Source organism: Acyrthosiphon pisum, chromosome X (assembly GCF_005508785.2).
Source record: "Acyrthosiphon pisum isolate AL4f chromosome X, pea_aphid_22Mar2018_4r6ur, whole genome shotgun sequence".
Classification (NCBI taxonomy): Eukaryota; Metazoa; Arthropoda; class Insecta; order Hemiptera; family Aphididae; genus Acyrthosiphon; species Acyrthosiphon pisum.
Window position 1 is genome coordinate 95,307,364 of NC_042493.1, and position 15,153 is coordinate 95,322,516.

A 15,153-nucleotide genomic window follows, 5' to 3' on the forward strand; every position below is an offset into this window, starting at 1 on the left:
GATCTGCTTATTTCAGATTCCAAGTTAGGAATTGTGATGAAGAGGAAACGAAACTCTATTAGATGAAAATGTTGCAGAAGACCATCACATATTCAGATTGTATTCAAATAATACAAAAATAGGGAACTCAATCCTAAATTATTATTATATCTGATTTAAAATGAAAAAAATAAAAATTAAATTAATTTCAAAAATATTGGAAAATATTTTACTAACTTCCATATAATGGATTTAAACACGATACATTGTAGAATTTAGATGGTACAACCTAGTACAAATACCTTGTGAAAATTCATTATTTTTTTGTTGATAATAAAACATTATATTAAGAAAATAAGTGTGTCTTATTAGTTGTGTACTAATTATCAAATTATTTTATAAAAAAATTATTAAAAAAAAACATTATTTTATGCTTGTGATGTTTTTGTAATTGTTCCTCTTTAATTTAAACTCTTCAAACGATAATTTTTCATACAACATGAAAGGCTAGTATATATAATATTAATGGTTCACTGTATAATATGTATCAACATTGTAAAACAAAAACTATTTTTTTTTTTTTTAATACTATATTTTTCTAGTAGTGTGATTTATATTTATAGATGGTTGTTTACATAAATAATACATCCCCAATAATAATAATAATAATAGCTTCACCCTACATAAAACTTATTTGATCAGTAAATTATTTGATTGTACAGAATAAAAGTAAAATTAACTATACACACTATATAACAACTATATTATAAATATTCTTTACTACACTTTGCATTATAAACTTGTTCACTGTTATTATTCTGTGTTTCCTATAACACCATTGTGTGTAGACACATAATATACCTGTTGTGTATAAATACACATACAAGCTTTTACCACATATGCTAATTAGCTAACATGTACAACCAACCTTTATGTTTGAGATTTTGGGTTGTAATTTAACATGTTCATTCAAATATACATTTAAGAGCTTGCGGATTGTTAGACCACGCCAGGGGCTCATACATATGCATTTATTGAATAATACATCAAATAACAGCTAACTTTACCATATATCAGTTGAATTTTAACTTACAATTATTATACACAATAATAATAGCACGTATAAAGCATCTTTTTTATTTTATTTTTTTTTTTTGTTTTAACCTAAAACAAATGTATATCAATGTTAATGCAAATATGGTAGATAAGAACAAATAGCTATTATATAAGTATACACAATTATTAATACAGTTATAATGCAACAATAAAATAAAGATTCAAATGTTTGTTTTATTAAAAAATATTTTATTGTAGTTTATGTAAAAAACCAGATAAAAAACTTTAATTCATAATTCAGATCCAAATTGTATCAAACATTCATTGTTTTCAATTAAGAAAATATGTTACTATTACACGGTAAATGTACTTAAGAATTAATAATCATCTACAAGCATAAAATTGTTTTTACTTGATATAATAATTGAAACTACTGTTAAATAAAATGGAAATTTTCATGACTTAAAAGATACAAATTTGTAATAAAGAAATTAAATTTCCACACCAATTTTAGAAGTGTAAAAATTAGTAAAAATTAAAAATTAATTAATTAATTAATTAATTTTATTTGTAAAAATTAACAATCAGGTCACCAGTCATTACAACAAGAAAACCTTTGTAGTACATTTCAACATCAAAATAATATTTTATAAAACATATGATAAGGTGCTAGGTTGACCATCGATAAAAATAATGAAGATGAATGTGGGGCGAAGGTTAGTTGTGGACATTCTAGAAGAGAGAAGATACCTGAAATGTGAACAATGTGTGGTTAGGTACATTTATTTTCTGCTAATAAAGTTTTTTCCATGTTTGAAAAAAGTTTTTAAAAACATTTTTAGGGAAACTGAGAAGGCTAAAAAAGAAAGACAAGATGGTAAAGTTATAATTAAAAAAAAACTCAGATTTTTATGTTAATTTCTTTAATTTTCATTAGTCGCTGGCATAGAGGAGTTAACCAATTATTATTCACAATGGAGTTTATTTTATTAGGTGTTTTATAGTAGGTATAACTTTATAGGGAGCTGAGAGTCATGTAAAAAACAAGCAATACTTTTGATATGTATCTTGCATGATAAATATAGGAATTGGCTATCTACAACGAGTTTGATATGACAATGACAAAATAATTAATTTCATTAGTAATTTAATTTCAATGTACTATGCTTACAGCCATGTACATGTAAAGAAAATAAAACAAGTAAATAGCTTCAAAGTCAAAAATGTATAAGTTTCTTGAATATACCTACAATAATATCAAAGCAATTTAAACATTTTCTATTATTCCATAATCATATTGAATTTCTCGTCAAAATGAAGTTATTTGGTTTTTAATTAATGTATTTAATTCAACATGATGTCGCTCAAGATATTAAAATCCTCTTATATTAAATAAATCAAAAAATTACATTTTAAAACCCTTATAGGGCACTGGGATCTATAGTTCCTATAACAGAAGAAAAATATTTACTCTTAGTGGTAGATTACTATTTACTTATTGATGGTACTAAACTAATCTTCAATATGTTGTGTGCCACATTTATACAAGGTTTACCTATGATAAGAACACAATTGTCAGAAAAATTTGCAATCGATCTCAATGGGATGATATATTCCCATTGGTCATACCATGTATTTAATTTATCAAAACTGTTTTATTTTTAAAATTTGAATATTAATTTTTAAATAGTATCAAATATTATAAGTAAACAGTGGTAGCAACGTTTATGTTATAAAAATCAATACAATTTTGTATGTACAATATGTACAAATTTGTTGGTGTTATCACTTAATTACCCGCTAAAAATGAAAATATGCTAGCATTTATAGGCATCAATTTAATTATGGACTACTATAGATTACCTTCCTAGAAAGACTACCTCCCCTGATTTGGGGGTAAAACTTGTATCTAAAACAATGCCTCGTATTTTATTTTAAAAGATCCTCGTGAATTTACATTACTTCCAGATAACAATAAAGGCAAATTATTCAAAATAAGGCCAATAAAAGACAAAATTTAATTCCTCTTTTAGACAGCATTATTTTGGGACAAGGAAAGTAAGTATATACAAGAGCATGAAAAAATGTAAAGGTAGATCGACTCTTAAACAGTACAACCCTATGAAACCCATTAAAAGAGCATATAAATTATGGTACATAGCTGACAAGGAAAGTTATATAATGAATTTCAAAGTATATTAAGGCAAAAATGTCTAATAGGTATAAAGAAATAAGGACATTATCATAATATTATGTTAGACATTTATTTATAAAAAGGTAAATTTGTTTTATAAACTTCATTATCGAACATTATTCATGACAGAAAATTTAACATTTTTAGTATTTTAGTATTTTCAAGTATCAAACAATATAAACCAATGAAACCCATTAAAAGAGGGTTCAAAATTTGGAGCATGGCTGATCAGAAGTGATATATGTTGGCATTTAAAGTTTATCAAGACAAGGAAGAAAATGTAAGCTCAGAATTTAAAAATTACGGTCTTGGTGAACTTAGAACTAACCACATCTGTCTGGGATGAATACCGTGAAATCTACTTTGATAACGATTTGTCTTCCCCCAAACTTTTACAAAAACTACATGTTGAAAGAACATTTGGTTGTGTGACTATTCAATCAAATAGAAGAGGATTGCCTAATCAAATGATTTCGGACAAAAATCACTTGACTATAGGAGACTTCGACATAAAATTTTTATCAGATGGAGTGTCATTTATAAAGTGGATGGACAATAAAGCTGTTCACTTTATTTACAACTTTCATGGGTCAGAAATCAAAAAAATAAAGATGGTTCAACAGTTTCAGTTAAATGTCCAGCTTCAGTATCAGACTACCATATGTATATGGGTGGGATAGATCATGCGGACAGGTTACGTGCTCTATACAATATAGAACGAAAATCTCGTAAATGGTGGCACAGACTATTCTTCGGACTGCTGGATATAATATTTATTAATTCATACGTAGTGTACTGTTCCCTCTTTGGGGAAATGACAGTATTAGATTATCGAAGATCTGTCATCCAAGGGTTAACTACAAATCAAACGCTTGTAAAAAAAAAAAAGGCATCTGTCAAATTGACAAAAATGTTAAAAGGAGAAAAAATCAACTTTCATTAGGTATCACAAGATGTGCAAAATTTTTTTATTAAAACTCCTTAATTTTATACCTAATTATTTTTACATTGCTCGTATGTAAAAAAAAAACTTAAATGACTGACAGGACTTTTAAGTCCAGACCATAGGACAAAAAAATTTTTTAATGTTTTTAAGGTGCTGTCCTGAAAGGGTTATACACATTTTGATATCATAATAACTATTATTGACAATTATTTCATCATGATAAAATACAAAATATAAAACATGTATATCTATCAAAAAAAGGAAAACTAACGTAAGAATAATTATCATAATATTATAATATTATGTTAGGGACTTATCACAGATATATAAAGTAACTAGATAGCAGACTCAAGAACTCCTCAGTGAATGGTTGATTCATATCCGCCATATTGCAAGAGTGCAAACAAAACTCAACTGATATGATAAGAGTCGTGATAACGTACATGGTCTACGAAAAACGAAATAACAAATTTATTTATTTTTAATAATAATACATAAAAATACGTTTTAAAAATGCATAAGCGTATAGTATGCAATAATACATCTAATAACACCAATGTCAATCGTCCAGGAGTTATTGATCATGGGTGAATTTCAATTGGTTCTAGAAATTTCCTCGCTCAACATTTGTGAAAAAAATGCACATGGATTTTTTAATCATATTATTGACACGGTTCATTAACCTAGTGAGGGATACTATGAAATAATTCCAAGTTCCAACTGCGTACAATACAAATAACTGTCTACTGATAAGGCTAACATCAATATCCGCCTTGTCAAATTAGTCTCGGTGTTTGCACTTTTATATTAATTATTTTTAATAATATTATATAGCACTACGTTTTAAAAATGCACATGGATTTTTTTAATCATATTATTGACACAGTTCATTATCCTAGTGCGGGATACTATGAAATAATTTTGAACTAGTTTAGCCTAATAATATCTATTACGTGTTTATTCTACACATATCTAACATTAACAATTTATTGTATTTATTTATATTTGTTTTAATATGAAATTCCCAAGAATGAATACATGAAAAGAGAACGGCCTAAAGTTATAAGAATTGGTCGTTCAATACTTGTGTGTACTCAAATTAACTATGATTTATTGAGTGACTTATCTGATATTCCCTATATAGGATTAGAAACTGAATTTCGTAATAATGAAAATGTCAAGGCAAAAAGAAAATTACATATTCAACCTGGAGATGAATTTGAAGGGCTTGCTGCAACAATCGGACAACTCTATATTTTTGACATTGTCATGTTTTCTGCCTAGAATATAAAGAAAAAAATTCTTTATAAGTGGGTGCAACAAACGATTAAATCTGATTATTTTTCATGGATTTACAAGCTAAACTGGAGTTGTCCGATTCTAAGTTTGAGTGCAACAACCAGACAACTCCGGAGTTGTCTGGTTGTTGCACCAAACAATTGGCCACACTGTAAAATCACATGTGTTATGATAAAAACTTATTATGAACCATGAATATTAACCCTTTGAGCCTTAGTGGTCTTAAACCGAAACCACCTTTTTGTTATTTTTTTGTGCGTTTATTCACAGTGGTATTCTATTGAAACCACCTCCAGAAGATCATGTTGGTAGTACTGTACATTTTGTTTTTTGTTTCATCGTCCTAGATTAATTAGTTATCAATTGATAATTAATTATTTGTTGTGAATATGTAATTTTTGTCAATGCAAATTTTGTGGTTACATTTCTTTTGAATTAGCCTTCTGTACGCCTGCAAAGCCCGAACTTTGGTTATAAATTGCAAAGTAAGTACACTAAAAACAATATTTTATCGTCATAATTCATATTTATTTCTATTTTGTTATTTAAAATAACTGTTTTTTAGGTGGTTTCGGTAGAAACCACTATGAGCCTTGACAAAATAAATATAGAGAAATTATCTCAAGATGAACTATTTGAGATTTTTGAAAGTATTCCAAGTGATGATGATTCAATCTGTGATGATTTATTAGATGAAGATGAAAATGAGTACACACTTGAAGTAAATAATTATAAAATTAATTAGTTTTTTTTTAAACTTTTGTTATATCAAAGTGATTGCACAATTTAGGATAACCAAAACACACTGAATGATGTAATTGTCATAAATATACCATCTAGTTTTGATCCAGTTACTTACAATGAAGACTAGAGTTTTGAGTATGTTCAATCTCAAAATGTTGAAGATATTGTCATTGACAATGATATTGTGAGTACCTACATTTTATTTATATAAATATTATATACATTATACATGCAATTATTTAGTTTATACTGCAATAAATAATTGTAGTATATATAATTATTATTAATATATAATATATATTCAATTATATTGATATTTGATATAATATAATGTATTGAACTAATGGAAGAATTGTTACAAGATGGAATATATGCTTGTGGCACTGTTCGAGCTAACAGAAAAGGACTACCAAAAATACAAATTCAAGATAAAAAATTAAAGAAAGGTGATAGTGAAGGACGTGTTTCTACAACAGGAGTGTCATGGTTGAAGTGGCGAGACAACCGTTTTATTCAACTGTTGTCAAACTTTCACAATCCTGATGATATTTCATCGTGTACAAGAAAAAATAAAGATGGATCAACTATAAGTATTTCATGCCCACTAGCAGTTACAAATTATAATACTCATATGGGTTATGTTGATTATGCTGACATGTTAAAATCCTATTATGAAATTGACAGGAAGAGTCATAAATGGTGGCACCGCATCTTTTTTCATTTTTTGGATGTATCGGTAGTAAATGCATTTATTCTGTTTAGAGAAAGCAGTCAGGGTTCTACATTGAATATAAAACAATTTAGACTTGCAGTAGTAGCTGGATTAGTTGGGCTACCAAGTACATCATCCAAAGGGAGAAAACAACTTCCTAAAAAAATTAACTTGTTTAAACCAAAAATTCCCATAGAACAACGGTTTTCAAATGTAGGTCATCCCCCACAATCTTGTTCTTCAAGAAGATGCAACAATTGCAGTACCAAAGGTAAGCCCCACAGAACCAAATGGGAATGTATGTCCTGCAAAATTGGCTTGTGTTTGACAAATGAAAAAAACTGTTTTATATCTTTTCATACAAAATAATCTTTTACTTACCTTCATAGTGGTTCTATGGTAAAACCACCAGTCTTTTTAAAAAGTGTTTAAGAAATTTGAATTAAAAAAAAAAATTACTGTGTGACTCAAAGGGTTAAGATAAAAATCAAATAGATAAAATAATTTGTGCTATCAACGAATTGTCAGTGTTTTTTTTTTTTGTATTGTGTTATTACTTATTTGTGTTTAACTGTGCTAAAACTACCTACAATGAATCAAGAAAATATAATAGAAGCTCTGAACGATTCTTTTGCTGATTCAGAGTTTTCTGAGGTAGACGACGACTTTCGCGACCCTGATTATAATTTACCAGGTAATGATGATTTGTTAGATGGAATAGTTGCATTAATTAGTGAATCAGAAACCGACGAAAATAATACTGAAACTACGAATGGTAATGATTTGGTAAATGTTGTTTTCGAAAATAATATTACTGAGCTAGATGATGTTTACGTAATTGGGAACGATGTTGTAAATGACATTGATAATTCTGGAACTAATAATATCCATTCAGACGATAGTGAAATAATTGAACCAACAACATCGACAGGTAAAAAACGAACTGTAAATAGAGCATTGTGGAAGAGAAATATAATCAAAACACAACGCGCAAAAGGTGAGGAATGTTTTAGTTTACGTAATAAAAAAATTAAAAAAAGAGAGACTGGTCCTGATTGCAAATGTAGGTGGCTATGCTTTGATAAATTTTCTGATGAAGATAAATTGTTGTTATTAAAAACGTTTAATGAAATTGGGAATAAGGAAAAACAAGACATTTTCCTCGCAGGACTAATTTCGGTAAATAATATCAAAAGGCGTAGACCTAAAAACGGAAATTGATCGGGCAGATTATTTTCTAGTCAGTATAAAGTTTGTATTGGTACTAATGAAGTTATCGTGTGTAAAAACGCATTTTGTTCTTTCTTTGGTGTTGGTAAAGCAGTCATTCATCGTCTTTGTGAGACAATTAAAGTTAATAACCCTAGTCCCAATGATAATCGAGGAAAACATATATTTCGCCCAAATAAATTACCCAATAGCATTATATATCAAATTGATACTTATATTCAAAGTTTTCGGAAACAGACTTCCCATTACAGCCGACAAGATAATACAGAAAAACATTACTTATCTCCAGAGTTGAATATAAAAAAATATATAAGTTGTACATAGAACAATATGAACCAGACTTCTTTGAAAAATTTACTAGAGGAGAAAAAGTGAAACCTGTTATAAAATACGAATTTTTTGTTAAATATTTTAACAGCAATTTTAATTTGGCTTTTGGATCACCAGGACTGATACATGCCAGACTTGCGATCGATTGCAGAATTCTATTGAAGCAGAACAAAATATTGATATAAAAACTGTTCTGATCAATGAAAAAAACAATCATTTAATGAAATCAGAATTTTTCTATTCCGATCTCAAAGAACTTTTAAAAATATCAAGAACAGACGCATATTGAAGTGCTTTCATATGACTTCCAGTAAAATATGCCACTTCCCCACATTCCTTGTGGGTATGTGTTTTATAAAAGACAAATTTGGTTATACAATTTTTATATTTACTCTGGAAAAACACTTTTTGCCCATTTTTTCATGTATGACGAGTCTGTAGCAAAAAAAGGGCAAAACGAAGTTATTAGCTTTATTAACTATTATTTTGAAAATGTAATTGACAAAGACGTGAAAACTCTCTATCTATTTTCCGATAATTGCGGTTCACAGAACAAAAATTATGCACTTGTGCAATATTTATATTCAATTATTCAAACTAAAAAATACGGCATCGAAACTATAATCCAAAGATTCCCAGAACCTGGACACAGCTTTCTGCCATGCGATAGGTGTTTCGGGCAAATTGAAAAATGAAAGAGAAAGATTGAAAGAATTTTCGTGCCCCAAACATATCAAAATATGGTTAAAGAAACTTGTCCCCGAAAATACCATGTTATTAACGTAACTCAGAATATGCTCTATAACTTTTCAGAACACCTTAAGCCATTTTTTAAAAAGTATTTTATAAGTTTGAATAAAACCAAGTTCACGATTATGTCTTATCGTATAATGGAGTACACTAAAGATGGTTTATTCTGTACCATGATACCAAATTCTAGCATCAAAGAAAAATTTAATCCAGAGAAATCAAATATTCACAATGTTTTTTCCTCTAAACAACCACTTCCACCTTTATACTACACAAAAATGAAAATTAAAGAGGCCAAACTACAAGATGTGCGCTCTTTAGTTTCCAAATATGTACTACCAGAGTATTTATGGTTCTACGAGGAAATTTAAGAGAGTACCAATGACCCTGTTGTATCTGAAGAGTCTGAAGATAATTTATAAATAAATTCATATTTTAACACAGGTAATGATACTGCATACTGATTATACATTTTTTGAATAGATATATTTAAATTTGAATCATTTTTGTACAGATTGTTGACAAATTTTTACCAAGATGAGTAAAGTTTCATTAAATATTGTATAAGCCTCGGTATAAGCATATACAATATATTTTATTAGTATAGGTAACATATTAACAATAAACAATTAATACCCATATTAAATATTATCAAGTAGTCTTAAAATGGAAAAATAAATAGTTTGTTTCAGTTTATTGACGGGTTGTCATTATCTAAATCATGATTCTGAAGAAGTTTTATGAATGAATTCAATATTTTTAACACAGGTAAATAATTAATACTAAATTATATTAAATTAAAATATATTCAATATCATAAAATAGATTTAAAATAGAGAAATAAATAATTTGTTTCAGTTTATTGACGGGTTGTCATTATCAAAATCATGTTTGTAAAGAAGATTTATGAATAAATTCAATATTTGTATCTTTAAATTTCAAAAAAATATATATATTTCAAAAAAAAAATACATTTTTTTCTTTAAATCACTTAATATTACACCCACGTTTGTCTATTCAATTTTATTTTAATCCTCAAATGCAATAGAAAAAATGTATTCATAAATACTACTGTTTTTTATGTTATTTTCATTTTATTTTTAAAGTTGAACTTTTGAAGTTTTAAAATACATTGAGTAAATGGTGCAACAACCGGACAACTCCATGTAGTTATCAACTTAAGTTATATAATTTTTGTGGTTAGAAATATAATAAAGGTTCTATTATGATATATTATCATTTATTATCATATAATGAAACAAATTATATTGAAAAAGTCTGGTCTGTGATTTTTTTTTAAATTATTAAACAGTTTAATATCTCTCCTGTAAAATTTACTAATATGGAGTTGTCTGATTGTTGCAGCAAGCCCTTCAATTGTTAAAAAAAAAAATACTCTTTTTTTTTATTGAATCAAATTGATAATATATTAAATTAGCGGCAAAAAATGTAAGCGTTGACAATATAAATCTGAAGATACAGATGTTGTTGCCAGAGAACTTGGTATCATATAAATCTATTGATACGGTTTGCGACGACAGCGAAGCAGTAAACTTTCCCACAGAGTTTTTGAACTCACTGGATTTGCCAGGCATGCCACCGCATAATTTACAATTAAAGGTTGGATCTCCAATTATCATGCTTCATAATTTGAACCCGCCCCGGTTGTGCAACGATACGCGATTAGTCATTCAAAAATTAATGAAAAACGTGATCGAAGCCAGGATTTTAAATGGCAAGTTCAGAGGTGAAAATATACTCATACCACGGATTCCTATTATACCTACTAATGTGCCAATTCAATTCAAACGTATTCAGTTTCCGATTAGATTGGCATTTGCAATGACTATCAACAAATCCCAAGGTCAAACGATGTCTGTTTGTGGATTAGATTTGAGAACACCATGTTTTTCACACGGACAATTATACGTGGCATGCTCTCGAGTGGGTAAACCATCCAGTTTGTTTGTGTTAGCTAATGATGGACTAACAAAAAATATTGTTCACGCTATTGCATTAAGAGATTGATATTGTTTAATAGTGTTACTGTCGTAATTGTTTATTTAATGATATATAATTTTACGGAATAAAATTATAATAACTTAAAAATAATGTTTGCCTTTTGTTATTTTTATATTCCCTCATCGTTTACAGCGCTCCATGCTTATTTCACGCATATACCACATTCTTACATACATACAATATACACATTCTAACATAGATACATACTTCCAATAAGTAAGCTATTTTTTGTCTACACTAGAAATTACTAGGAAATTATTCATATGGCAAAACAACGTTTGCCGGGTCAGCTAGTAATATATAAAGTTGTGAAATATTTTAGCCCAACACATGTTTTTGGTTTCTCATGAAATTTTGATAAAAATGACTTATGAGGTTTAGACACAGAATCATCAATATATTAAAAGTAAATGGTTTATTACTCACTGCGCGTGGCCGAATGTTGTTTTATTATTATCTAACGTGATCAAACACATGTTTTAAAATATGTATTCATACTAACTATTGTTTTTTACTTTTATCGATACTATTAGACATTTTTGTCTGTTTTTTTTTTGTGTATACCAACACAATGACATAAAAATTATTATTGATATAACGTATATAACAATTCTCGACTTTGTCGACAAATTAACAATGTATAAATATTTAGTAAAGTATAACATATTAATATTTTCTATTTTTTATTGATCAATTATCAACATATTAAATTAAATCATGCGATAAGCTCATTGAAAAATTTAAAGAGATAGTAAAACACTATAATAGGATTAAAGCAGACAAACATTGACAACATTCAATAATATGCTTCATAATTTGTCGACAGGTAATATTTGAAAATACTGTTAGCATATACGATGTTGGTAGGTACATCACGTACGTGATTGTTACGTATTTGTACGTACCTACTTAAGATTTCATAATTCACTTATTTAAAATCTCACTAACTTAAGAACTGTCAAAATCAGAATTATTTTATACCTACACGAAAGTCTAGAACGCATGTAATGATTTTACAAATAAAATATTCCCAATAGGTGGGTGTTACTGTAATCTACATTATTTAGTACCTACCTATTACTACCAGGTAGCCGATCATTAGGCAATCTTATAGTAAGTTTAAATTTAAATGTTTTTATAAATATTGATTTATGTGCTATATTAGTTATAAAATTGAAAATGTCTTACAAGTTATCAGTTTTTCAGATTCAAAAGTATTTTTTACACTGTATATGCATTACGTACCTTTGTAGTTAAGCATGCTGGAAACGATGGTATAGTCAGAATTTGGCAGTCGGACTTAGATTTTATGCTTTAGCTTTTTGTAGTTCAAGGTTCACGGGTTGTACATAACAAGACCACACCATGTATATATGAAAATACTATAAGTTTCATTTAGCTATAACTTTAAAACTAAATCTGACTGCCAGATTCTGACTTCATCATCGTTTTCAGCATGCTAAACTAAATAGGTACGTGAAAAAAAAACAAAATTTGTAATAGGCGCTGTGCGCAGCAGTACAATCCAGTGATGTGCATAAGCATATAAATGTAAAATTGCCATTATTGGAAGGATAATTAATTAATATATAATTCTGTTACTTGATGTATTGTTTTTAACATACTCGGGGTTCCGAAGTAGTACACGTGCTTGCAGCCGAAGTAAAAATAAGCAGCAACTAGTAAAAAAGTAACAGATCCAGATACTCTGCACGACGAACAGCCATTGTCCTTGCCCTGGATGCGGTCAGTGTCCACCGGTCCGGCTTTCATGGCGAAACCGAAGTACTGCACTCGCCGTTACCGAGTCAACAAGTTCTCGCCGTCGAAAGGAGTATGTAACCTAGCGTGAACAACGGATAAAATAAACAAAAGGCACGCAGACAAGTGTTTTCGGGATACGCGAAATCGACAAAGGCGTCGACGGACGATTAGAACGGTAAACATTACAATAATAATATTATAATATTATAACGCGCTGTATTAATCGTAATTATTATCATTACCTGTCAATGTTACGAACGGAAAACGACGGCCATCGTCGTTTGGAGGCGATGAGACGAACAGAATTTCACATACGACGTCTCGATTAGAGCAGCACCGGCGAGGATGGAGCGAGGTTTAGAAATAAAATGGCCGACCGTGTCCGCAGTGCGCCGTTGCCGTACGACAGTACGCAGTGGTTGTACATGTAAATTATACGGCGTCAATAATCGGCGTTCTGAGTTGTGTGGAGGGGAGTCGGCGGCGGCGGCGGCGGCGTCTGCGGCGGTCGTTGTTGCGTCGTATCGCCGCGTCGGCGGGGCAACCGGAGTGTGTCGTTGTACTGCAGCTGTCTATAAATTATTGTATTATTGTATATAAATAATATATTGTTGTACGTTCACGCGGTTCAATTGTCGGCGGTTCTCGTTCTGCTGACTGCTCGAAACGAACCTACCGCGTTCTCTCGAACCGTGCGACACGTCAACGCAGTGCTCACTGATAATATAATTATTATTCGTATCGAGATGGTAATGAGGGAGCAGCGTCGTCGTGTCTTAACCGTAGACATATAGAACAAAATTGTTCGATATATCTATGGTTTTGACAAAACGACGACTCAACTAACGCATCTGATACGAAAAAACTTACGAAAAGGTTTTGTTATGTACGGGCTACGCAACGGAGAGTCAAAAAACTGTGTAACCAACGGACGTGCGCACCGCTCGTCCTAGAGCGACAGACTAAAGAAACTGAGAATTGTTGTATACTCCGGCCCACGAGAGTCGATACGTAAACCGCGCATTCATATAGTAATACGTGACGTCTGTTTTCTCCCACCATGATGCCATTCCCACTATTCGGCAACGTGCCGATGCGCAGTGACGGACGCGTTCTGACATATGGACTCTCGTGGGCCGGAGTATAGTAGTCAATAGTGAACGATTGATGAGCGTGCAGTGGCTGGTGGGGCGGGTCCGAGGTCGTCGAACGTAACAAAGCGACGCCCGACCGGCATCAGCAGGCCAATGTGACCAACCATCCTTACACTGCCTACCGACTACAAAATACACAGACTTCTATACTATATAGAGATATAATAATATAATAGAAATTATAATAATATAATATACAGAAATCTATGAGAAAATAATATTATGTAGTGAATAGTGATGGCCCGCCACCATAGGTCTGCCACATTATAATAACAATAATAATACTCGAGTGGCAATGTACAAAAATGTTGTTTAACATTATAATATTATAATAATATTGTTCGCCCGATGTTTCTACGTTACGTGCCGCGTCGGCCGCCGGCAGATGTTTTGCTGGCGGCAACGAAAAACACGGACGACAATGAAACTGAAAAAACTCACATCTGTCGATTGACGAACGATATAAAAATAACGCAATCCCACTGATGATAATATTATAAAACACTCGTTTGAGAAAAAAAACAGACGCCACAAAAAAATAATTATATTATAATAATGTGTTGTATTAATATATCTGTGGTTGAAGCCTGTGATACTGCGAACTAACTTACTGATAAGTGATAAGCACGTCTTATTGCATTGTTTTCCCAATTTACCTACGCAATGCTCGTTTTACTACATGTCTACATATACGTGTCAAGTATTTTTTAAGAATCCCGGAAAAAAAATCTATCGACTACCTACAATATTACACACAACCACATGCAAATGGTTGAATAAATATTTTTTAAACTTTAATTAATATTTAATTACAAATACGTATATTATATTACATTATATTGTTAAAAAAAATTATATATTATAATTTATAAATAATATTCTGTTTTCAATTACGATAATATATAATATGTAATTCAAATTAACTAACTTAACAACTTCACAAATAGGTATAGCATATACAAATATTTCGAAT

General features: G+C 30.0%; 1 long non-coding RNA gene across 1 annotated transcript; it reads right to left on the minus strand.

Moving 5' to 3' along the window:
- Positions 1-921: 921 nt before the first annotated feature.
- LOC107883076 lies at positions 922-14,067 on the minus strand. The gene is made up of 4 exons (XR_001679075.2): positions 13,897-14,067; positions 13,269-13,598; positions 12,888-13,105; positions 922-1,785 (listed from the first exon to the last, which is right to left on the minus strand). It is a non-coding gene; the product is annotated as an uncharacterized LOC107883076 (long non-coding RNA).
- Between the last annotated feature and the right edge of the window lie 1,086 nt (positions 14,068-15,153).